The sequence below is a fragment of the Stegodyphus dumicola genome, chromosome 4, assembly GCF_044657685.1.
Source record: "Stegodyphus dumicola isolate Sdum_Otavi_A_Nest chromosome 4, ASM4465768v1".
In the NCBI taxonomy this organism is placed as follows: Eukaryota; Metazoa; Arthropoda; class Arachnida; order Araneae; family Eresidae; genus Stegodyphus; species Stegodyphus dumicola.
In genome coordinates this window covers 250379140-250406900 of record NC_140771.1, presented here as the reverse complement: position 1 = coordinate 250406900, position 27761 = coordinate 250379140, and the positions used below count along the sequence as shown (strand labels likewise).

The window sequence follows — 27761 nt, the reverse complement described above, 5'->3', positions numbered from 1 at the left end:
AAAGAAATATTTAATCAAATATAGTTCTTTCCCATAAAGTTTTCTTTTATATAGAGCTTAAAGAATAAAAAATAATTAGTTAAGAAGAAAATCATACTCTGACAGCTGGCAGAACGGTAAAAGAATATGTCAGAAAAAGTATAAATACTTTTTTATTACTTGCCTACGAATAATTGTGATTATTACATTAAGATGCATGAAAGCAGAAGAAAAACATGCCAAGGGAAACATAAAATTAGTAACAGAACAACCTTGAGTTTGGCTTAGATTTAAGTCAAGATCTCAATCCATTTCGAAGGCAAACAAGTACAAGTCCCTCTTCATCAGGAGCAAAGAAATCTGCAAGACTGGAGGACCTTGGACATAGTTGCTATGCTGGCATGTAGCTATTATAAAATAGCTCTTTTCAACTCCTTAGAGAGTTTCCCAAGAGCCTGACGAAAGTGAGATTTCTTTAAATGAATTTCCCATGGAAAAACACAGAATAAGAAAATGAGGACACTTTAGCCTCCATAAAGCAGAAAACATCGGTGATAATTGTTAGTTCTCGAAGTTATCCTTCCTCATGGAAAGTCACAGAATAAGGTAGAAAGCGAGGATATTATCTTCCATAAAGCAGAAAACATCGGCGAGAACTAGTGCCGTCCCTCACGAAAAATCACAGAATAAGGTAGAAAGCAAGGACATTTTATCCTCTATAAAGCAGGAAACACTACTGATAACTGTTAGTTCTCGAAGTGCCCTCCCTCATGAATAAGGTCACAGAATAAGGTAGAATGCGAGACACCTTATCCTCCATAAAGCAGAAAACATCGGTGATAACTGTTAGTTCTCGAAGTGCTCTTCCTCATGGAAAATCACAGAATAAGGTAGAAAGCGATGACACCTTATCCTCCATAAAGCAGAAAACATCGGCGAGAACTAGTGCACTTCCTCGTGGAAAATAAGGTAGAAAGCGAGGATACTTTATCCTCTATAAAGCAGAAAACACCGCTGATAACTGTTAGTTCTCGAAGTGCCCTCCCTCATGAATAAGGTCACAGAATAAGGTAGAAAGCAAAACACCTTATCCTCCATAAAGTAGAAAACATCGGTGATAACTGTTAGTTCTCGAAGGGCTCTCCCTCATGGAAAATCACAGAATAAGCGAGGACACCTTATCCTCCATAAAGGAGAAAACATCGGCGAGAACTCTCCTTCATGGAAAATAAGGTAGAAAGCGAGGATACTTTATCCTCCATAAAGCAGAAAACATCCTTAAGAAATGTTAGTTATCGAAGAGTCCTCGCTCATGGAAAATCACAGAAATAAGGTAGAAAAGGAGAACACATTATCCTCCATAAAGTAGAAAACATCAACGAGAACTCTTAGTTCTTGAAGTGTCCTTACTCATGGAAAATCACAGAAATAAGGTAGAAAGGGGGACACTTCAAGAACCAAGATCTCTGGACGATCTTTTCTACTTTGTGAGGACAAAGTGTCCTCGCTTTCTACCTGTTTCTGTGATTTTCCATGGGAAATTCATTTAAGGAAGTGTCACTGTCGTCATGCCTTTTGGGGGAGGGGGAAGTCGAAAAGAGGCATTTTATAACAGATACACGTGAGCATAGCGACTAGTTCCAAATTCCTGCGTTCAAGTCTTGCAGATTTCTTTGCTCTTGATGAAGAAAGGCTTGTACCTGTTTGTCCTCGAAATAGATTGAGATCTTGATTTAAATCTATGCCAAAATGAAGGTTATTGTGTTACTAATTTTATGCGGAGATATATGCTTAAAAACACGAGAAAGAAAAAAATAAAGAATGATTGCCCTATAATAAATCGAAACAAGCAACTAATTTTTTGAAAAGGAAAAAAAATAGCTGCATAGCTTATTCTTATATTAATGACTAGAAGACCAGCAGTTATATAATAATAAGTTAATAACTTCTAAAGATTCAGATAAAAAATCCTCCAGAACAAAGAATCTCACCACAAATTATTATACATTAGTTTAACAACACACTGCTTTAAAGGAAGACTTTTACATCAGCAGTAACTAAAAACCCCCGTTAATTAACCTTATTAGTATTAATGATTAACATTTAATTTTTACTTTATAAACTATGCAGAAAAACAACCACATTAGTTAATCAAATTAAGTGTAGTTAGTGTTGAATCTTATCAGTACAAATGACTAACATTTCCTTTCTAATAAATAGACCATGAAGCAAAATAATCAAATTAAGTAAATAAGTATAGTTAGTTATTTAATAATCACATTTTTTTTACATTGCATGAACTTGAACTGATACATTCATTTTCGCTCGTTAAATTATTACCAGCGCACTGCAGCCAAAGCAAAATTTATAAGTTCCATAAAAAGCAAATGTGTAGAAACATTTCAGTATGTATGAAATTAGTTCACTCTTTCCAAACAACAACCAATTCGTAAATAATTAGTCCGAAGGGGCTTTGTCCCTGAAGAACTATTGTTTTCGTTTCGCGATGGTTCCCTATAAATGTCCTTTTCATTTTTCAAACTGATGCCACCCAATGTTAGAGTCCTGCATTGTATATGAAGAAAATAAATAATAAAAAATCTGCATAAATGTACGCATATTTTTCGCTTTGTGATCAAACAACGGTACATAGAGCCATCGAATTTTGAACGACGTAATCCTAAACTGCGAATATGGGCATGTGGGAAGCCAAATTCGAAATTTCGAATTTGTTTTATTATCGATTTCAAATTTTGTAAAACTTTAACAAATTTTTTATTAACAATCTCAACGATTTCAAAGCGAGCATTGGCAACACTCTGCGGGTGGGGGGAAACCTTTTTATCTCCAGCGCTCGGAACTGTGTATCAGAAATTCTAAAGATACACTGAATTTAAAATTATTTTGAGATATTACTGTTGAACTTAATTTTATGGTTTAAATGTTAAGAATATGATATTTAATAAATAAAGGCAACAGACAAAACGTTAAAAAACGCCCGTTTGGACGTAATTTAAAGTCTGAAACCTTTCAGATTTTTTTTTATTTCATATTTTGTAAAACTTACAAATTTTTGATTAACAAAGTCTACTATTTGAAAGCGAGAAGTGGCAACAGCTCTCGAAATAAAGCAGATTTTCCCCTCAAGCGTGGAAGATTGCTGCCACTCGGAAAAATGAGGTCGAAAATTAGCGTTTCTAATTAATATCTCGTCTAATTAAAGTCGTACGAAAATGAGAATGGCCGAAACGGCTTTCCACGAATTCTTGCTATCCGGGGTTACTTCACTTAAAGCTCAACTTTCCGCCGTTCCTGAGGAGATAATGCCACAAGCAAACAAAAAAAATCTGATGTGTACACCACATGACTTCCTTGTACGGAATATTCAATTATACGCATTTTTTCTTGCATTTCATTTAAACTTATTGGATTGAATTAAATCTACTTCGCCGACAGCGCATAAACCACAATAGAATAAATGCATTCTTTAAAATTCACTGTAGTATTTGTTTACCATAGCGACACTCTGGCACTAGATTCACTTAACAGTATTATATTTCGTTCATATTGTAACTCAGAATGCACAAAATTTATATCATTTAAAGAATAGAATTATCTATTCGTTGCCATATGTTCTATTCAAATACTATAATAAAGCTAGAAGGATGTATAAAAGAAATTAAGCAAATAAAACAAAAAAGAAAGTTTTTCACAGACGATTGAGTATTTCTCATTCAATTAATTCAGTTCTCACTTCGCGAGAAAGCAAAAATACATAAAAACTCAAAATATCTGTATTAAAAATTACGAAGTAAATCTTAAACGCTTATTTTCTCGAAAAAATTCCAGAAAGGATTAAGCCTGATTGAATTAGCAATAATAAACGAAGGCGTTATCTTTGTTGTTGCGAAGCTAAGTTTCTCTAGATTGGCAACAAACCCACTAGTCTGCTGTTTCAAATGAAAACAATCAATGGCCGCCATAAAAAAAAAATGCTTAGTGGCACTTAAACAACTTTAAAATTGTTGATAATTCTAAAAATATTGCATAGAGATTCACTAAAGGCATAAAACCTTAACAGGAAGATAAAAACAACGTAATTCAATCATTTTTAAAGCAAAAAAAGAAATGTACAATTTACAGACATATAAGATTAAAGAAACTGAGATTACTGAGCCGGTTAACAGAGTTGATAAATATAATACGTTTGGTGCGGCCGATTGCAACCAAAATACGAGGTGCACATCTACGTGTTATAGCAGTCCTATATACAAAATTTCAACGTTCTGAGGCTACTCGTTTTTGAGTTATCCGAGATACGTACGCACGTACGTACAGGCGCTACGAAAAATTCTCTTCAGAATTCATTTTAAAGCAGTTTTATAATTTATTTGGTGGAAACGAGTCTTTTATTCTGTCCTTAAGTACAGATATCACGCAAAAACATCATTAAATTGCTTTCGATAGCGGTCAAAATGGATATTTTCATTGAAATATGCTGCCTGAAACTTTTCGCGATTACAATACTTCCTTTTTACTTCGTACAAGGAAGTAAAAAACAGGCATATGACCACAGACGTTTAACAGTATAGAATATCAAGCTCTAAAATAAGCGCATTTCACTCTTATCGGGTTTTCTCGGAGCACAATGATGTTATTAGGACAACTTTCAAGACGAAAGGAACCTCCAAAACAAAACAAAAAATTAAATAATTCATGTTCCAAAATAGTGGAGGAATCATGAATCAAATTCCCATCGTAATTACTTTGATACCACTACTCAATCAAGGTACGTCAAAAGAAACTGGCGAACCGTGCACTACGCCAAATGCTTGTCAATCCTAATTAAAGCAACGCGACCTTCCACGTGCTGGGGTAGAATAATTCACTGCCAGATCTCCAATCCTCCCAATATTTATAAGCCATTAAAATTCCTTACGACAGCTTCCGTTTCAGGCCTTCGAGACCCAGAACTAGAACGTCCGAAAGGCCACCGAAGGGTTAATTACTTTTGTAATGGGTTCTTAAGAATAAGAGCTGAGGGATTTTCTCTTGTTTTGCTTCTGGAACGGACGTATGCATCATTTTCTAATTAACTTTTAAATGCATTATATTGAAAGTGCACATCTACCAGATGTTCATGGGAAAAAAAGTTCGTTAGGCACCAGAAAAAGAAAGGTACTAGATAATAACCACCAAAAACCGTTAAAATATTTTAGATGCAAAATGCAAGCTGGTAACAGAAGTTCCGAAGATATACACAAAGGATCAAATAAATATTTCACTAAGGAAAGAAGAAATTTCCACCAGTTGGTAAATTATTTAACATCTTGTAGTTGCTTCGATATTTTTCTTCACAAAGAAACTAAATACTGTGGTAAACGTACGGTAGATCTTTTTGTTTTTTACAAACCTGATGGACCTGATGGATGAGACTACAGAAATTGAAGAGACAACAATAAGAATAGGCGAGATTCAGAGTACGGGGAAGTAGAAATAATATGTATTTGTGTATGTATTTAATTATGGCAAAGCACACTAGGGCTATCTGCCTAAGGGGAGGGATGCCTTCGTGGAGGATTTTCTAAGGGAAACTGGCTCGTATACACGTTACACATGAGGAAAACCACGAAAACACCCATGCAGCCAGCCCGTTCGGAAGTAGAAATAAAGATATATTATTAGATATTTCAATGTTAATAATATTGCTATGTTTTCTTACTGGAACTGGGTTTCTTTTAAAGAAATAATATTTGAACAGTTACCTATAGTTTATGCTTGACTACTTTGCATTTCTTATGGTCTTTACTGTGACCATGTCCTTTGGAAATTAAATTATTAACTTAAATTTTCTCTCTCGATTTTCAAACAACAAAATTAGTTAAATATATATATATATATATATATATATATATATATATATGTAATGATAAAATTCCATAGTCAAAAATACACTTAAAATTCTAACTGTATGTTCTTTTCATTTTTTAATGGCGACGGTCTCTTATGTGAAAGTACGTGGAATTAAATCCACAGCCCCGTAGTCAAGTTGTTTTTTCCGCTTTTTCTGCACGTACAGTCATAGAATGTTCTGGAGATATTTAAAGCGAACTGGAATTGGCTGACGAGGCTGACGTCATTTCTTGGAAGCTCCGCCTTTCCAGAGGCTATAAAAGCCCTCGCAAAGGAATATCGGGGTCTTTTCTTTAATATCCCGATGCAGTAAACTGCATACAAAAAGTTATTAGTAATTCTTTTTTATTTACTCCGGAGATCTTAATTTCTGTAAAAGCTATTTTCTCCTGAAATATAATGAATGGATCCTGTTTTTAAACTTATCGTCTGATAATTTAGGCTACGACTACATCTATGATTCTTCGCCAATCTATTTATTCCAGACAAAAGCTGGTACATCACATATATATATAAAATCTGAAAGGTTTCAGATTTTAAATTAAGTCCAAGGGGCGTTTTTTCATTTACACACACATACATGTTTCGAGAGCATTTGGACTAACGTTCCTTTGGGCTAAAAATATTTAAAAACAGCACATTATTAGAATTTCCGATAGACAGTCTCGCGCGCTAGAGGAAAAAATATCTTATTCCGCACAGTGTGTTGCCACTGCTTGCTTTGAAATCGTTCAGTTTCTTAATCAAAAATTCGTTAAAGTTTAAAAAATATGAAATAGATAGTAAAACAAATTCCCAATTCAAGATTCGGAGTGCCAGGTGCCCATGTTCGGGTGGAGGATTACGTTATTCAAAATTGGATGTCTCTAGGTATCGTTGTTTATTTCAAAGTGCGAAAAACGTATATACATTTATGCAGATTCTTCTATATTTAATTTCTTTAAATATAATACAGGGTGATAATATTTGGTGGCAACAATCTGAAGTGATAACGCTTCTTTGGGCTAGTTTAAAAAATGTATGAAATTTAAAAATCTTGAAAAAAACCATTTAATAGATACTAAGAATTTCATGCGATGTTCAATAATAAAATCATATATGCAATGCATACATATATATATACATGTGTGTGATGTACCAGCTTTTGTCAGGAATAAATAGATTGTTGAAGAATCATAAATGTAGTCGTAGCTTAAATTATCAGACGATAAGTTTAAAAAACAGGATCCATTTATTATTGGTAAGGAGAAATAGCAGTTACAAAATCAGATATCCGGAGTAAATAAAAAAGAACTACTAATAATATTTTGTATGAAGGTTTACTGCATCGTGACATTTAAGAAAAAGCCTCCGATATTCCTTTTGCGAGTCCTTTTATAGCCTCTGGAAAGGCGGTGCTTCCAAGAAATGACGTCAGCCTCGTCGGCCAATCCGGTTCGCTTTAAATAATTCCAGAACATTCTATAACTGTACGTGTAGAAAAGGCGGGAAAAACAACTTGACTACGGGGCTGTGGATTTAATTCCACGTACTTTCAAATAAGAGAACGTCGTCATTAAAAATGAAAAGAACATACAGTTAGAATTTTAGTGTATTCTTGACTATGGAATTTTATTATTACATATATATAGCTATATTTCCACACGTACATAAAAATAAGCCATTCTCTATGTGTTTTCTTTCTCTGTATGCATAGGATAGATTTAAAAAAAAAATCATAAAATTTAACTTTAAGACTCTTAGAGGTGAATTAAAATGAAGTTAGTTGATAATGTAATACGCATTAAGAAGTTATTTGTTATTATTACTATGGTTATTATTATTTACTTTTACTGAGCGATTTTTCTCTGAACAACTTCTTTGATTTTTCTAACTTGGAGTTTTCGCATTGGATGCTTTGTTTCTCGCTTTTCGAAATCTAATGCAATTATATTAAGCTTTATTCGAAAAGTAAGAAGACTCGAAGATATTACCAAAGCATAATATCAATAAAAAAATGTGTTTTAAGCTTCTGCGCAAATTAATATTTTCCGCGTTGGAATCACTTCAAACACTTAAATGAGCCTTTCCCTAATAGTATGTATTTCGGCAGGAAAACCACATTCCAGGCTGATGCAGAACCACGCAAACCGCTAGGACTTCCCCAAAGCATTGAATTAATACGCATCATGTTGAGTATCTATACCTGGTAGCTGAAGAAGTCAAAAAGAATGTTAACTGTATGGGTAATTAAAGTAATATGAGTTAATAAAATGAAGTATAATGAATTACTAAAAGCATCTAATATCGATCGTTTTTAACCGATTCATTCTACAAAAAACGGTATAAATAATTATTGTAAGCTGTTAATATAAAGAAACTTTATTCAATTATTTCATTGAAGAGTTCTTTCAAAAGTCTGATTCTGAATGATCAGTTTAAATTCAAGAAATTCAAGTAATAACTGTCAGTTAAGTTAGCACTAAATAAAAGTTGCAAAAAATTCTACAGAATGTTTTTAATTCATATTTGATGCACCTGACGCATATTTTAAATAAGAAATAAATAAATTTACTATTTTTGTAGGACTTTGTACTTTATTTTATTGTTCCTGATTTATTACCAAATCTTAATACGTATATATAAAGTAATTAATAATGACATAATTAGCAAGCAACGTTCCAAGCAACAATCAATTCGTTTTCTATTGCCAAACCAGGACACAAAATCTCTTGACATATCAGGTTAATATGTATACGTATGATGTCATGATTTAAATTTAATGTAATATAACAACTTTTTCTGAATATCAATAAAAGAATTAATGTGGCAATAACATATCGTGTCAAGTATCCTAACCTGAAGCAAAAAACCTACCATCAGCGGCTATTTATTTAAAATGCTGACAACATTTTCGACATACAATGACGTCACGAAATCGTATGCTTTCTTCAACGGCAGAATATGACATTATATAATAATATATTTAATTCTTGGCAATGCTATTTTTTTATTTCGTATTTTGTAAAATTTAATTTTTTTTAATTAGCTCAACGATTCGAAATCGAACAGTGGCAACACTTTGCGAAATAATTTTTTATCGTCAGTGCTCCAGACTGTTGCCACTCAGAAAAATGAGTGCAAAAATTAGCGTTTTCTAAGTTTTAAATAAATATCTGGGCTGATTAAAGTCATTCGAAGATGATAATGGTCGAAATGGCTTCCCAAAGTTTTGGAATCAGGGGTTGAATCTCTAAACTCAACTCCGCACCGTTCCGGAGATGTTGACGTCACAAGCAAACAAACAGACATGCACAGATTTTAATATAGATTTCCAAGCGAAAGGACATTAAAGATATTTCATCAGTCTCATTTCTTAGATCGGCAGTTTAATTTTTCTGCTGCATGTCTTGTTTATATGTATTACCGTTAATTCTTTTTAATTAAAATGATCTCCATATGAAAATGAATCTAAAATTGTTTCAAAATACCTTAGTTATCTTTGATGAGCTGACTTTAAACTGGCCAGATTTTTTTTAGTAGATGTAATTTCCACAACTAATGCTTGAAAAGAATGGAATAAATTTACTTTATGCCTATTATCTTCAACAGCATAAAATGTTTAACTTAAAAACCGCTCAAATTCGAGATATTACTATCCTCGCTCAAAGGAGAACATTAAAAAAGACGAACGAATATCATACTTTAATTCAAACCGTGTGTAATATTTTAAGTTGGACCTTTCTCAATGATCTTGCTCCAAGGTTTCCAACAGCGCCCCTTTAGGTAGTCTTGTTTTGTTTGTAGTTTACTTTCACGTGAGGCATATGTTTACTACACAGGGTGTTTAAATAAACATTAAAAAAATAATTGGTTATTTTAAAACTCTTTGAGACGACTTTCACAAAAGAAGATTCTGAACACTTTTCCATACATCGCGGCATAGAAAACTGATATTATAATTGTTTCGTAGGATCTTATTTGTCCATAAATACTTAGACGTTTAGTAAGGAAAGCAGAAAATTGCAATCAGGTTTTAAGGGGTACGAAATTTCTGTAATGTGATCTAATTTATATAAATTACATGCAATTTTATTATAAAACGATTTGAATTCGGTCTCCAAAACATTCTTGTTTCAAACATAGTCTACATCTGGCAAATTTAGAAAGTGTATTCGAAAGCTAAAAACATTTATTCTTCACCATTAAAATTATAAAGTGACCTTTGAGATTAAATAATAATCTATAAGATGGCAGACCAATAAGTAGTACAAACATCGAACCCCGACCAAACCTTTTATTATTAGTGCTGTTGATACCTTTCGACCTTCGCCTAAGACGGTATTATAAGAAAAAGATTCAAACTCCTTTCCTCTTCAAAAATTTATCAGACAAACCGCTCACCCCTCAGGCACCATTCAGAACAAAAATAAAATAAGTCCACCCTCGCGAAATGAAAGATAAAAAGTTCTACTACCATCCCCTGCGGATTCCAGACTCGGCAAGTCTTCTTTGGCCTCTCCATGGCCTTGGGCCGTAATGACCGGGCCTTCTTTGACCACCACACGTTATTTTAGCGAGCCTCAGCTGTTCGAGAAATAGTCAGGCCCTTTCTCTTCCCCACATCATTATTCTGGGGGCCTTCGGAGGGTCGGGGAGTGACGAAGAGTGCATAAAGGGTCGGAATCGTCGTTATCTGCAGCAGAGAAAGGGGACCAAGTTCTGGTCTAGGGTTATTACGCACATGGATTAAATTCAGTAACTAAGAAATCGCCAACATGAATTCTCTGAAATACTTTTAGTACTTTTAAAGAATCCCCTGAGAATGAATACTAATATCAACGAATTAATGAATATTAATATGAAAATAGGAAATCTTAAAACTTTTGGCGACCAAATTCATATCGGTTTATAATAAAATTACATGTAATTATATAAATTAGATCACATTTCAGAAATTTCGGATCTCTTAAAACCTAATTGCAATTTTCTGCTTTTCTTACTAAAAGTCTAAGTATGTATGGATAAATAAGAGCCTACGAAACAATTATAATATCAGTTTTCTGTGTCGTGATGTATGGAAAAGTGTTCAAAATCTTCCTTTGTGAAAGCAGTCTGAAACAGTTATAAAAGATGAGTTTTTGAATTCCGTAAAATGTTCAGATCCGACCATGATTTCGTATTATAGACAAACTTAGTTAAATTCATTTTTCTTTCTATGAATGTTACTTAGCTAGAATTAATAAATTTGATTTCTTAATTATGAAAAATACAAGCTGTGTTTCTTGTTTTTACTTCCTTGTACGAAGTAAAAGGAAAGAAGGTTGGTTGTACGGAGTAAAAGGAAAGAAGGTTGTACGAAGTAAAAGGAAAGAAGGTTGGTTGTACGGAGTAAAAGGAAAGAAGGTTGTACGAAGTAAAAGGAAAGAAGGTTGTACGAAGTAAAAGGAAAGAAGGTTGTACGAAGTAAAAGGAAAGAAGGCTGTACGAAGTAAAAGGAAAGAAGGTTGTACGAAGTAAAAGGAAAGAAGGCTGTACGAAGTAAAAGGAAAGAAGATTGTACGAAGTAAAAGGAAAGAAGGTTGTACGAAATAAAAGGAAAGAAGGTTGTACGAAGTATTGTAATCGGCGAAAATTTCGGGTATTTCATTTTAATGAAAATATCTGTTTTGTCCGCTCTCGATTCCATTTAAACAAAGTTTTTACGTTACAACTGTACGTGCGGACAGAATAAAGGACTCTTTGCCAAAACGGATTGTAAAATGGCTATAAAATGGGCTCAAAAGTGACTTTTTCGTAACGTCTGTACGCCACTAGGTACATATGTATCTGGCATAACTGAAAAACGTCGAAAACGCCTTAGCACGTTGATTGGTTTGGTTTGGTTTGGTTTATTGAGATTACGGCAAAGCACACTAGGGCTATCTGCCTAAGGGAAGGGATGCCTTCGTGGAGGATTTTCTAAGGGAAACTGGCTTGTATACACGTTACACATGGGGAAAACCACGAAAACGCCCAAGCAGCCAGCCCGTTCGCGGGATACGAACCTCGGACCGAACTACCAGTGTTCAGCGACTTTACCGCTCGGCCGCTGGTGGGCCCTTAGAACGTTGAAATTTTGTATATTGGAGTACTACAACATATAGTTGTGCACCTCCTTTTTTGATTACAGTCAGCCGCAGCAAACCCACATACATTAATACCTGTTATTCAACTCGATGAACTTAATATTTTTACTCTTATGTGTTGGTAAATTGTGCATTGCATGCTTTAAAAGTGGTTGAGTTATGATGTTCTTATGTTCAGGCTAAGGTTTTTCTGCCATTAGTTACCACATTAGTTATGCCATTAGTTGCCACATTAGTTATGCCATTAGTCAGCATTATGCCATCAATTACCACATGCCTGTTACTCAGCTCAATGAACTTGGTATCTTTACTCTTATGTGTTGGTAAATTGTGCCTCTTTTGTTTTGAAAGTAATTGAATTATGTTGTTCTTATATTCCGGCTAAGGTTTTTATGCGATTAGTAAATCTGCATGCAGTAGTTGTAGAATTATCAACAATTTAAAAGTTGTTTAAGTAGAACTAAGCCTAACAAATCCGCCATTTGTTTACATTTGAAACTCTCAGTAGAATAGTGAATTAAGTCAGTTTTTTCAGTGTCTTTTTGTCCCGGGGGACCAAAAGTAAACTTTTAGTTTTGTGCACTGAAAAATTCCTCTGGTCGAATTGCTTGCTTTTGCGTATAAACTCATTTTAATTGTAAAAACAGGTTTTTTTATCTGCTTTTAACTGTATTTTGGTGCTTTGTTTTTCTGAATTTTATAATTTTTAATGAAGGTGTTTTGAGTTTTTATGTAATTTTGTTTTGCCGCAAAATGAGGACTCAATTAACTGAATACGAAATCTATCTCTAACGATGTGTATTTAATTATGGCAAAGCACACTAGGGCTATATGCCTAAGGGAAGGGATGCCTTCGTGGAGGACTTTCTAAGGGAAACTGGCTCGTATACACGTTACACATGGGGAAAACCACGAAAACTCCCATGCAGCCAGCCCGTTCGCGGGATTCGAACCTCGGACAGAACTCCCAGTGTTCAACGACTTTACCGCTCGGCCGCTGGTGGGCCAATCTCTAATGAAATTCCAGGAAATAAATTTATATGAAATGCAGCAAAAACGTATATAATTTAATATTCTGTACCAGGAACTCCTCTGTTGACCACATCAGCCATTTTAATATATTGAAACAATCCTGAGCAACAGCAGTTCTGGAATTGCAATTTAAAAACAACACGCAAATTCAGAGAAAGCTCCCATAAAACATATAAAGGGGGTGTTATACAGAATTTGTGCTCGAAATGCGCAGGTATTTTAATCATGCAATTCAAACAGGCCCCGCCAACTGAATGTTGAATTTAGAAGAGATGAAAATTAGAACCATAAATTCAGGAAGACGACGACTTCGAAGGCGGCACGTGTATAAATGTCAACTGGGTAGTAAAACGTTTTAGCAAACTGAAAATGTTAAACTCTGCATTTTAAGATGAAATAAACAGAGCGTGCAGTTTGGAATTAAGAATAAATAAGCGAATATTACCACGTTTATTTAATGGAGAAGGATGCTGAATATTTAATGCAAACTACTTTGAAAAGCATGCATTATGATCTACAAGATGCAGGCCGAGAGAAATTTAAATAAAATGAGAGCATATAGGATGGCAAATTTTGAGTAAAATTCCTTGTATACATCTATGATGATAACAGATTACAAAGCATATGGCTGAATGCATTACATTTAGCTGATATACCCGCTGAATGGTTTGTAAGGATTTTAGATTTTACTAACGTTTATTTTACTTTAAAACTTTACTGTCTTATTTACTGTCCGGACAGAATAAACTCGGTTAGCTTTAATATGTAAACTGAGCGTGCAAATTGTAAGTATTTAAGTTGTGGCTCTTAGCCAAGAAGAGTGAGACTTCTCGTCAGCTTCTTTCAGGCTCGCTTTTCAGTCAGTTGCTGTCCGTCTTTAAGGCCAGAGAGTTAGTCCTCTTGATATTGAAGACGTATTGCAGTTTTCACCGCATTCCCCGAACTACATACGTGAAAATCTAAAAGGCCAATCTTTGTGTTATTTGTCTTTGTACAGAGGCTGTTCGCACACTTTTTAGACGATTTTGGTAAGCGGCAATACAAACTCGTTTGCTGCAAAAGAAGTAATTGCAATTACTTTCAAGCCGCAGAATGTTTTATGTTTTTAAAAGTCAAAATTATCGTCTGCGGCTTGAAAGTTTTGTTTTTATTCACAATGGCGAATTTAACAAAGCAGTGGTTCGAAGGCTACATTGACGCTCTTTCCTGAAAGAAATATGCATACTCAGTTATCCAAAAACAATGTAAGAGTCACGGTTTTGTGATATCTAAAGCGTCGATAGGTAATATCATCAACAAGAAAGGGAAAAAAACGTCAATTTGGAGCCTCAAGTGGGACAAAAATTCCAAACAAGTATCCAAGGAAAAAACGGACATCTTCGACTATTGTAAAGGTACGTTGTTTAATGTTAAAAGAAAATCCCCCTAGTCGAAGGATAGTTGCAAAATCATTAAAAATCCTCAGCGTTCACTGTAAGCAAAATGATAAACGTTGATTTAAATCTTAAGAAAGCGAAAAAACGCAATGTGCATCGTTTTCTTCCAAAGCATATCGCTCAACGCAGGACACGCTGCAGAATTCTATATGAGAAACACTTATCCAAAGAAAAATGGAAAACAATTGTCACAATAGATGAAGCATGGGTGTATTTAAATGATTGTAACAAAACAAGAGCCGTTTATTATCATAAAAGGGGAGAAAAAAATTTAAGTACATGATTCAAAGAATCCAAAGAAAGTTTTTCTAAGGGATTCATGATTGTTGCCGGTTTTTCTTATAATGGCAAATTAAAAATAAAGAGGAAGCAAAAAAATGTCAAGATTAACTCCAAATACTATCAGGAACATATTTTATCGCCAATTTTTCTGAATGAAATACCATCGCTTTACCCACAGTGCCATCCATCTGTGAGACTCCATCAGGACAAAGCTAGCAGTCACACATCTAAATCCACTGTAAATTTCTAAAAGAAATGGAACAAAAAAACTGTCATCAAGGCTTCACTGATATCCCTACTAAATCTTCCGATGTGTCACCTATGGATGTTTGTGCTTTCGGACTTTTAAAAACTTCATTATCCAAACCCTGTCGCAAAACCCTAACAGGACTCTGGAAAGCTGTTCGGGAGGAATGGGATAGAATACCTCTTCTGCCACTTCAAAAGGCATTATTATCCTGGAAATTGCGATGTCGAAAGATAGTTCAAAATAAGGGATGTCAAACAGAACATTTAAAACACAAGAATTTTGTGTAATTTAGTTTTATGAATACAATATACATAGTCTAAAATATGTGTGAACGGCCTCTGGAAAGTATTTGAGTTTAGCTCTTATTTAAATTTAGTTAGTTTGTAGTTCTTATTTTTACATTTAGACCACAAATGGCTGTATACCGAAGGTGCGGGAGCGGCTATAAACTGTGAAGAATTAAACTGTGATTAAACACTTCCCTTCTTTGTAATCTCTCTTAAAATTTCAAAAGGATATAGTTGAAAGTAAACTCACTGTTCTACTCAGGACACCCACATGTTTGCCAAACAAATAAGAAGAAATAGTAGTCCTGATACCTTGCACAAATCACGAAAAACGCCGGGTATCATATTTCAACGTAAATATCCATTTCGACCGCTATCGAACGCAATTTAACGATGTTTTTAAGTCACATCTGTATGTAAGGGCAGAATAAAGGACTCTTTTTGCCGAAACGGATTATAAAATTGATTTAAAATGGATTCTAAAGACATTTTTTTCGTGATATCTGTACGCACTTATACGCGTTTCTGGCATAACTCAAAAACGAGTAAACTCAAAATGTTAAAATTTTGTATACAGGTCTGCTATAACATGTAGTTGAGCACCTCCCTTCTTGGTTGAAATCGGCCGTAACTAAAAGTATATATATATATATATATATATATATATATATGTGTGTGTGTGTGTGTGTGTGTGTGTGTTGCATGATCTTAAATTCACTTAGTGCGAAATCAAGTTATTCTACTACTTGCGCAATAGCTGCAAAGTAAGTTAATAATAATTTATTTACTAAAGAAATATTGATTATATTATCTCCTGAGGTTAATTTTAGTAGACCAATCGCCGAATCCTGGTGGCGAAGAATCATCATCCACCACCTTTTTTAGTTCGGACTCCACTATAGTGACATCAGATTATGTGCGGCTGAAGTCCTACACATAGTTAGCAGCTACGCGAGCGTGCATAGAACAAGAGAAACAAGTACATCGTAAAGTCACATCACATGAAGTCAAATTCAGATTGATCCTTGCTTTAAGCAGAGCGGTTATGATAATGAGACGTAAAAAGCTGATATCTAAATACATGTAATTTAAAAAAAAAAATTAGCTGGGATTATTCTAACCGAACTTCAGAGAGTAAGTAATTTCCACGTTCGTAAATATTTAAAGTACACAGTTCAATGGCTTTGCAAAATCTAAGTCCGTTGAAGAAACACGAAAAGCACATTTTAAAATAACACCAAACTTGGCTATACACAAAAACGGTGCACAGTTCGCTTTGTCAAGATGATTTATAAAAATCTCAAAGGTCCTTGGTGCAAAACACTGAACACAAACTAGACAAAAAAGTGAGTAAATAAGATACGAAAAAAATACGAAATATTTACATTATGTACATCACTACCACCGTGAGTTGTGGTGGATTAAACGTGGGCGTTTTACAACACTGTCCTGAGTGGGATCGTATGTAGTAAGATTTCTTATGGCAGAGTATGGAGAATTTTGCATACTTGTGAAAAAATTGTGTGCTATGGTCAGAATCTGTTCCTGAATCGGTAGAATTTTTAACTCTTCATAGAGCTGCAAGTTTCTGAACCAGGGACCATTTGTAATAGATCGAAGTATCTTGTTTTGTAACACATTCATCTTCTGTCTGTCTGTTTTCGTTGCTGTAGCCCAGGCCGGTACGGCATACAATAAAACGGGGCGAATTAAGGTGATATAAAGTGTTCTTTTAATCTTTAAATCCAATTTAGAATTAGAATAAAATCATGCACAGTCAGATTACTTTTATGTGCTTATTTGGCGCCAGAACTGGTGTGAAAAACAAAGCATTCCGCCAAACGATAGCAACCCCATCGGCGGAAGAGAGCCAGTTAAAGGAGCGAAAGCAAAAACAAATCCCACAAGAAGCAAAAAGGAGGAATAAAAATAAAAATAGAATAGAATAAAGGGGTGCCACTTCTTAATAATGCATGAACTCGCCTCCGCAGTGGCATGGAATACTGCTAGGGGAATAAGACTCGCTGGAAGAAGACGAGGAGAAGCAGCGGTAGAAAGGAAACTTGCAGGGGGGGATAGCGCGCGCGAGGGGGCAGTGCAGGGATATCGTAACGAGACCCTAGGACTAATTCCCACGTCTGCGGTGAAGAATTGGCCTGGCTGTTCCAAAAGAGGAGATTGCGAGACACAATTATTGCACCACATGAGCACAAGGAAAAGGGTTCAACTGGAGGGAATTTCTACAATTTTTTATCTCTTACGTTTTTACTCAAAAGGTGGAGATTGCGAGGTTTTTTTCACTCTTCTCTATATCTTTAGAAGGTCTGTTTTTTTTAGCGCAATCTGTGGCGAGATTTCTCTGGAGACGACTCGATGAATATGTAAAGGATTCGAGGATTAAAAATCAAAGTTTTTCTAGCACAACTTTTGCTGAGGTTGAGTTGCATTTTCATGCCAGTGAATTTTTATTCACATGGAAAGGTCTTTGGCAGAGACTTTTAGGGTTAAAAATCGGTTGAAAAGTAAAAACTACGCAAGAAACTTTTTTCGTGCTTTAAACATGGTAAAGCTTCCTTGAAGTAAAGTGATCTATGAAAATTTAAATTACAAAAAAAAAAAAAAAAAAAAAGAAAAGAAAACAACATATATTCCGGTTTAACAGGGAAAAAAAATTAACATTTTAAATTTAGAGCTACAAAAGAACTTCATTTTTTTTTAAATTTATAAATTATGTTTTAATTTCGAAGCTGAAACTTCATTTTTCTGTTTCGTTTGATCTAAACTACTGAAACATAGTCTTAGAATACGCCGTTATTAAGCACATTAAAATACTTTCCAAAAAAGTTTATTTTTTCCCTTCTTTAGAGCTGATTTTCAGCATTATTACAAAGCAATCCTTGATTATTCGTACATAATATTAATCTTCCTAGCAAAAATCTCGTATCTTATAAGTAACTTTGCTTGCTGGATGTTTTGTCATTTTGGTTTCAGGCGGGCTCCCTACGAACTTGCTGTTATTACTAATATAGCTTTTAATTTTTTTCCATAATTTCTAAAAGCGTCATTGCCACAGACAAAAAAAAAATAACTATTTTAATAACTGAAAGAATGATAGAGCTGAAATAATTGGTAACTGAAAGTTTCGGAAGTATGTGAAACAATAACTTCCTCTTAAAAAGTGAACTGCTTAAGTTAGTGTAGGTTGTCTCAAAGATTGTAGGTTGTCTCAAAGATATTTTTTTTATCTTACATATAGTAACGTGAAATATTCTATGTATCTTAACACTTCTAGAACGTACTTTCATCACAGCTAGAACTATGAGTTAATTTATAGACTAGATATAATTTTAAAAAGAATTTTTATCATTGATGGATTAGTACCTAAAACTATATTATAGTATAAAAAAAATTTAGCATAGTTTCAACAATGCATGTCAAGCTTTCAGTTGATTTTTCCTTCCCAAAGCATGAGTTTAATGTGATCTATACACCTTATTTAAAATAAATCTTCACTCTAAACTGAACTCCTGATGTCAGCTTGATTTAGGCCAACAGCCTAGCTCTGCTATGTAACTAAAAATGTTAGTATAATCAACTAAAGAAAATAATAATTATACATCCAGCAAGGTTGCCATACGACTATATAATTTTATTAGTCCAAAGGGGCTTTATCCCTGAAGGACTATTGTTTTCGTTTTGCGATTTTGCGTCGGACTCATAAACGTCGGTTCACTTTTCAAACTGTTGCCATAAAATGTTAGAGTCCTGCATTATATTTGAAGAAATTAAATAATGAAAAATCTGCATAAATGATTGTCTATTTCTCGCATTCTGATAAAACAATGGTACATAGAGCCATCGAATTTTGAATGACGAAATCCTACTGCGAATATGGGCATCTGAAATCCCAAATTTGGAATTTGTTTTATTATAGATTTTATATTTTGTAAAACTTTAACGAATTTTTGATTTACAAACTCGATGCTTTAAAAGCGAGAAATGGCAACGTTATATAGAAAAAAAAAATACTTTTATCTCCAGCTCGCGAGACTGTATATCGGAAATTCTAAAGATATGCTTAATTTAACATTATTTTGCGATATTGCTCTTGAACTAAATTTTATGGTTTAAGTGCAAAGAACATGATATTTAATAAATAAAGGTAACACTCAAAAACGTTAAAAAAACGCCCCTTTGGACGTAATTTAAAATCTGAAGCATTTCAGATTTTTTTTTTTTTTTATTATTTTATTTTTATTTATTAATTTTTTTTAAATGGCTGGGTTAACGACACAACAGGAAAGAAGAAAATCAAAAATAACTAAATCAAGAAAACTGTATTAGTAAAAATAATGAAGGGTGTGTGTGTGTTTATGGCAAAGCCTCGAGGGCTATCTGCCTAAGGGGAAGGATGCCTTCGTGGAGGACTTTCTAAGGGAAACTGGCTCGTATACACGTTACACATGGGGAAAACTACGAAAACACCCATGCAGCCAGCCCGTTCGCGGGATTCGAACCTCGGACCGAAATACCAGTGTTCAGCGACTTTACCGCTCGGCCGCTGGTGGGCCCCTGAAATAAGGAAGGGAAACACACAACGAAAATATGACATACAGTCACACATATCATCAAAACACGACGGAAAAGACATCCTAAAATAAACACATTGAAAATAAAAGAAACTTAGTTAAAAACCCCAATCGCATGTCTATTGCCATTAATAAAGGCCATCAATTCTCTTGCATGTAATTTCAAATGTTTAAAATCAAAATTCAATATATCAAAAAGTAAATCACAAAAACTTCGTCTAATAAAATCAGTCAATTGGCGGTCCACCACGAAGTGTTTGGCATCACCCAAAACATTACAATTTGGACATAGATCATTACCTTGTACATGAAATCTTTTTAAGTAACGAGGAAACCTACCATGTCCGGTGATAATCTGATTCATATCAATGTCATCATAGATTAAAACTTTATCTGTAATTCCAATATTAATCAACAAATTATTTTTTCTTGTTGAACTTTTCCACAGATCTTTCCATACATTTATATAATATTTCTTCATACTCGTAATGGCAATTTGTCTAGAACCAGAAATTTCCACAATGGGTGCATTAGTTGAAATCACCAGTATAAGAATAAAGTACTTAAAATCCACTGAATGGGCAATATATAGGTCTGCAATTTAACTTGAAGAGCCATTAGATTTTTGTTTTATGCGGGAGACGTGAAAAATGAGCAGTGACCTCGCAGACTCCAACCCGGACTTCTCGACTATGCGCCAAGTGTGTTGCCGTTACACCACGAAGGAAAGGTGGAAACTGGAAGAAAATACCTCATATACTTCTCCTTTAGAGGGTGTCTGGGGATTAGGGAACCCAGTCGCCAGTTCCTGGTGGTGACGAATTATTGTCCACCACCTTTTTAGTTCGCGCTACTGTAAAGTCATTTAGAATTTTTTCCGAGACTCTAACCTGGAGCTCTCGAATACGCGCCGAGTGTGCTACCGTTTCATTACGAAGGCATATTGGAAGGAGGGATAAAGTACCTAATAAACTGTCTAATTAATATACAAAATATCTAGAAATATTCTAGTTATAAATACGTAACTACACAGTAAGACCCCGCTTAACGCTGTTTCGTTTAGCGCTGTTTCAGTTTAACGCTCTTTTATTTCAACCCGGGGATTCCCCAAAATTGCTCGCAGCATTACGGGTATTCCCCGAAATTGTGCGCAGCGCTAGGTTTCCAAATAACATATCCGAACCGAAACAGTATAGTTCTGTTTCTTGTTTGGTGCGGTGATGTACGGACGCATTTTTTATCATTTGAAACATTTGTTGACATGATTATAAGTATAAATTTATATAATACTATAACGATTAATACAGTGACAAATATTATGATCTTTAGTTTTTATCATAGCTGATACTAAAAAAACAAGAAAAGAAAGAATCCAGAAGTAGCATTTCACTGGACACTAAAATGCAAGTGATTAGATGATTAGTTTCTGGTGAACGTCAATCTCAAATTAGTACTGCATTGAATTTGACAACTTCAGCAATAAGGACAATTCTTAAGAATAAAGAAAAAATACTGTCATCGGTAACTGCAACTACGTCGAGCTCTGCAAATAAAATTACCAGTTCTAGAAATAACATTATAGAGAAAATGGAAAAACGACTGTCTATATGGATTGACGACGAAATTGAACGCAATATGCCATTAAGCCAATCTATCATAATGCCTTCTTGACAAAAAGGCAGAAAATTGGAAACACAGAGACTGAATGATCTGACTGACTGAGAATTTTATTCGTTTTTATGAGTATATTCGTTTACATCGTTTTCATTTTTGTAAAAAACAATGTTTGGTTTTATTTTTATTAAAAAAAACATTATTAAATTTAATACCTAACCAATTTTCTTATCCATCTTCCCCTAACACCATTATTTACATATTAAGATAGCCTCGTTTAGCGCTATTTCGCATTACGCTCTACTTTGATGGAACGTATCCCCGGCGTTAAGCGGGGTCTTACTGTATTCATTTAATAATGGCTTCATCACCAGAAGAATAGAATGGAATATTTCAAAGATAAGAATTCGCTGAAGCCTAATTAAGCATAAGTTTAGAGAGGCTATAGGAATAAAAGGATCTATGCTATTTTCATGTTACTCATGCTGAAGAATTAAAATTGTATAAAACTTTATAAGGTATTTTCTCTTTCCTTTCTATATGCCTTCGTGGTACAATGCTAGTACACTCGACACGGATTCGAGAGGCTAGGGTTCGAATCTCGGCGAAGGCGCTGCTGCATTTTCACGTCTCCTGCTCCAAAATGACCTAATAAATATACAGTGCACCCAAACTAAAAGGTGGAGGATGATGATTCTTCCAGGTTTGAGTTCCAGCTATGCCATTGCTCATTTTTCATATACCCTGTTACAACTTCTAGCTTGTACTAATAAAAGGAGAAACAAGGAAGGATAGCATAGAACTAGAATTTATCTGCCAGGATTTTATCCGAATTGTCGTATTTGATCAGTAAAAACCCGGTGACATATCGTAATTATTAAATTACAAATCATTGCTGTTCAAAATCAGCCTACGAGGTTAAGTGTCTGACTTGTCTCAAAAAACAAAATGAAGTTTAAAAATAAAACAGAAACTAACGCGATTTATAACACCGCATCACAGCCCGCCTAAAGGTTCCTCTGATTCTTATCATAAGATTTCTCCTAGCTGATAAATTACGTAGCACAACAGGTAGTAGCTCTTTGTTATATGCCGATTCTTAAGACCCCACTGTTCCGTAAGAGAATCTGCGATACCCACCAAGTGAGTTTTCACTTAAATTATGCCACTGTTGAAGGAAAAGTACCTAACAACTTCTAGAACTCGCAGGAAGTGCTTTTGAAGTTCCTTGTAGCAAAGGGAAGCATAATTCACAAGTGCACATCAGTATCGCAACTGAGGGAGGGGTTTCAATAATGGACCAATAAGCTTCTATTGCTGTTGTGGCGCCTTAATCTTTGAAACTTTGGACAAGACCGCATGTTGTTGTTTGCGTTTTATTTTGCACTTGTTTCGCAGTTATATACACTCAAAACTGTTTTTGTGCGGTGGATAGGGACCGCATAAAAAAAAAAAAGGAAAAAAAAAAAATCACTCAAAGCTTCACGAGTAGCTATAAAAATAGAGTCGTTTAGAGTTGACTTTTCAATTTGGATTAACAGATGCGTTGCTTTTCAAAATGCCATTAATATTTACACAGATTGTTTATCGCTGCTTCAGTCTCTATTCCGCCCAGACAACGCCAATCCCATCCAGCACCTTGAAATTCAAAAACTGTTTACAAACTTTGAACGGGTATTAAGATGCAAAACTGCATTGGATCAAAGCTCACGGGGGCATATTGGAAACGAGAGGGCCAACTGTCTGGCCAAGGAGGCATCCTACGATATGGACATCCCCTTTATTGAAATTTCAGGATCTAAACAAATGGCCATCACACACATGAAGAAATTTTACATTGACAAATGGAAAATCCTATGGGAAAATTCACCAAAAAATAAAGGATATAAGGTATTTCTCCCATTTCCTAGCGTGCCTTCGTGGTGCAGAGGTCTGCACGCTGGAGTTGTATTCCAAAGATCAGTGGTTTGATTCCCTGCGAAGTCGGTTGCGATTTTTTCATCTCTCCTCCTTTTCCAATTAACCCAATGTCTCTACAACATTAAATAAAATTCGGGCTTATAAATGCCCATGTTCGGGTGGAGGCCTACGTTTTTCAGAATTGGATAGCTCTAGGTACTGTTATTTTTTCACTCTGCGAGAAACATTCATGCAGATTCTTCTTTATTTAGTTTCTTTACATATAATATATGGCGATAATATTTGGTGGCAACAGTTTGAAAAGTGAACCAACGCAGAAAGTGAAACGCCATTTTGAGACTAATAGCCCTTTGAGTCAAACTCCCCTTTGGGCTAAATCAAGTCAAAGTTTCAAAAAAGGCCTAAATCTATAGCAGAAGGAAAGAGAATTTTTTTTTCGCTGATACCACTTACTTTTTTTGATGAGAGAGACTGGATATCAAAAGATGATTGTCTAGAAATAACGGATGGCAATGTAATAATAATGGCAATAAAAGAAAGTTAAGATACGTTCGGAGTAGTATTTATATTTCTATTTATATTATCAGAGAGATATATATAGGATCAATATGCAGACTCAATTTAAAGAAATACAGTAAGACCCAGCTTAACGCGGGGGATACGTTCCATCGAAGTAGAGCGTAATGCGAAACAGCGCTAAGCGAGGCTATCTTAACATGTAAATAATGGGGTTAGGGGAAGACGGATAAAAAATGGTTAGGCATTAAATTTAATAATGTTTTTTTTAATAAAAATAAAATGAAAACATTTATTTCTTACAAAAATAAAAACAATATAAACGCATATACTTTTAAAAACAAATAAAATTCTCAGTCAGATCATTCAGTCTATTCTGGGTTTCCAATTTTCTGCCTTTTTGTGAAAAAGGCATTATGATAGATTGGCTTAATGGCATATTGCGTTCAATTTCGTCGTCAATCCATATAGACAGTCGTTTTTCCATTTCCTCTATAATGTTATTTCTAGAACGGGTAATTCTAGTTGCAGAGCTGGACGTAGTTGCAGTTGCCGATGACAGTATTTTTTCTTTATTCTTAAGAATTGTCCTTATTGTTGAAGTTGCCAAAATCAATGCAGCAATAATTTGAGATTGACGTTCACCAGAATCTAATCTTCTAATCACTTGCATTTGAGTTTCCAGTGAAATGCTTTTTCTAGGTTGCTTTGTTTTCTTTTTTTTTTATTATTATCACCCATGATAAAAACTAAAGATCATAATATTTGTCACTGTATTATTAATCGTTATAGTATTATATATCAAATTTACAATAATGTCAACAAATGTTGTTTCAAATGATAAAAAGCAAGAAACACAACTACACTGTTTCGGATATGTTATTTGGAAACCTAGCGCTGCGCACAATTTCGGAGAATCCCCGGGTTGAAATAAAAGAGCGCTAAACCGAAACAGCGCTAAACGAAACAGCGTTAAGCGGGGTCTTACTGTATGGCAAATAAGAACACTTTTAGCTAAAATGCTTCAATGCAATCATACAAAGCATTCTAGAATGAAATTTTCCATGCTTTAGAATGAATGACTTTATACCTCCAAAAGTGGCTTCGAAGTAATTATTACACCAAATTAAAAACTCTCGGTTTTCGTTAAGCAATTTCATACAATCAGCAATAAATTGAGACACTAAGTAGATCTCTCATTATTACAATTCCAATACAGGAGAGTGAACAACAAGTAAGTAAAAGATATGATTATTTAAATAAAAAGTAAATCTGAGATAAGTTTCTCCACACTACGCAACATCGATGGTACCTTTCGGACACGAATCTTGGACTTAATACTAAGATTAGCGAGCGGCGAACATCAAAGGCATCTCGCGTGGAGTGATTCATTTCCAACCCCACCATCCCTGGGGCCATTTAGGTTAGAGAAGGATGCAGGGGGATGGTAGGGAAGCCAAGTCTTCCCGTGAATAGTTTCGGAAACAGCTGCTATGTGTTGATGATGTCAGTGAGAAATATCCGCATTGCAGACACTGCGATCAGTTTATGGCATTCAGTTTGGTGGTAAAGATTTTCACATATCTACCACTTCACTCTTCAGGTGGAACTGATGAATAAGTATTTTGATTTAATTAATATTAAATGTAAATACTTTTGTATATTTCATTTGGTAAGAAAAATAAGGAAAAGTTCAAACTCCAAACTATATTGCGTGACCATCACAACAGCAGACAACTGTGATAGACACAAGTGCAAATACAGTAAGACCCCGCTTAACGCTGTTTCGTTTAGCGCTGTTTCAGTTTAACGCTCTTTTATTTCAACCCGGGGATTCCCCAAAATTGCTCGCAGCATTACGGGTATTCCCCGAAATTGTGCGCAGCGCTAGGTTTCCAAATAACATATCCGAACCGAAACAGTATAGTTCTGTTTCTTGTTTGGTGCGGTGATGTACGGACGCATTTTTTATCATTTGAAACATTTGTTGACATGATTATAAGTATAAATTTATATAATACTATAACAATTAATACAGTGACAAATATTATGATCTTTAGTTTTTATCATAGCTGATACTAAAAAAACAAGAAAAGAAAGAATCCAGAAGTAGCATTTCACTGGACACTAAAATGCAAGTGATTAGATGATTAGTTTCTGGTGAACGTCAATCTCAAATTAGTACTGCATTGAATTTGACATCTTCAACAATAAGGACAATTCTTAAGAATAAAGAAAAAATACTGTCATCGGTAACTGCAACTACGTCGAGCTCTGCAAATAGAATTACCAGTTCTAGAAATAACATTATAGAGAAAATGGAAAAACGACTGTCTATATGGATTGACGACGAAATTGAACGCAATATGCCATTAAGCCAATCTATCATAATGCCTTCTTGACAAAAAGGCAGAAAATTGGAAACCCAGAATAGACTGAATGATCTGACTGAGAATTTTATTTGTTTTTAAAAGTATATGCGTTTATATTGTTTTTATTTTTGTAAGAAATAAATGTTTTCATTTTATTTTTATTAAAAAAAACATTATTAAATTTAATGCCTAACCATTTTTTATCCGTCTTCCCCTAACCCCATTATTTACATGTTAAGATAGCCTCGTTTAGCGCTGTTTCGCATTACGCTCTACTTCGATGGAACGTATCCCCCAAGTTAAGCGGGGTCTTGCAAGGTATCCTTCCGTCCTTTGCGCAGTTTTAAGAGCTTTTAAAAAGATCTGATGTGTACACCACATGACTTCCTTGTACGGAATATTAAATTATACTAATTTTTTCCTTGCATTTCATTTAAACGTATTGCATTGAATTAAACCTACTTCGCCGTCAGCGCATAAACCACAATAGAATAAAGGCATTCTTTAAAATTCACTTTATTTGTTTACCATAGCGACACTCTGGCGCTAGGTTCACTTAACAGTATTATGTTTCCTTCATATTATAACTAAGAATGCACAAAATTTATATCAGTTAAAGAATTATCTAATCGTTGCCACATGTTCTATTCAAACACTATAATAAAGCTAGAACGACATATAAAAGAAATTAAGCAAAGAAAACAAAAAAGAAACAGTTTTTCACAGAGGATTCAGTATTTCTCATTCAATTAATTCAGTTCTCACATTGCGATAAAACAAAAATACATAAAAACTCAAAATATCTGTATTATAAATTACGAAGTAAATCTTAAACACTTATTTCCTCGAAAAAATTCCAGAAAGGATTAAGCATGATTTAATTGGCAATAATAAATGAAGGCGTTATCTTTGTTGTTGCGAAGCTAAGTCTCTCTAGATTGGCAACAAATCCACTACTCTCCTGTTTCAAATGAAAACATTAATGGCCGCCATTAAAAAAAAGACTTAGCGGCAATTAAACAACTTTAAAATTGCTGATCATTCTAAAACTATTGCACACAGATTAAGGCATAAACGCCTCAACCGGAAGATAAGAACCACATAATTCAATCATTTTTAAAGCAAAAACTGTACAATTTACAAACACATGAGAGTAAAGAAACTGAGATATTTAAACTTATTGGATTGAATTAAATCTACTACGTCGATTGCGCATAAACCACAATAGTTTTATGCACTGTTTAAAATTCACTATATTTGTTTAACACACAACTTAACACAGTGTTATATTTCGTTCATATTGTTACGAATTTGGTATTTAAAAAGCTAATGTTAGTTCAATTATAAATTAAATGGTTTTATTTCTCGCGCAGTGCAGCGCGTGACGAATATTAAAAGAAAGCTAAGCCAGAAAAATTAAAAATACAAGAGCGCGTGCATTAAATAAATAAATAACTCTTTTTC

The 27761-nt window shown here is 34.4% G+C and overlaps 1 protein-coding gene across 4 annotated transcripts in view; it reads right to left on the bottom strand.

The window, feature by feature from the left end:
* The window catches only part of LOC118204141 (zinc finger protein basonuclin-2-like), a 577484-nt gene that overhangs the window by 179098 nt on the left and 370625 nt on the right, over positions 1–27761 (bottom strand). The window lies entirely within an intron of this gene.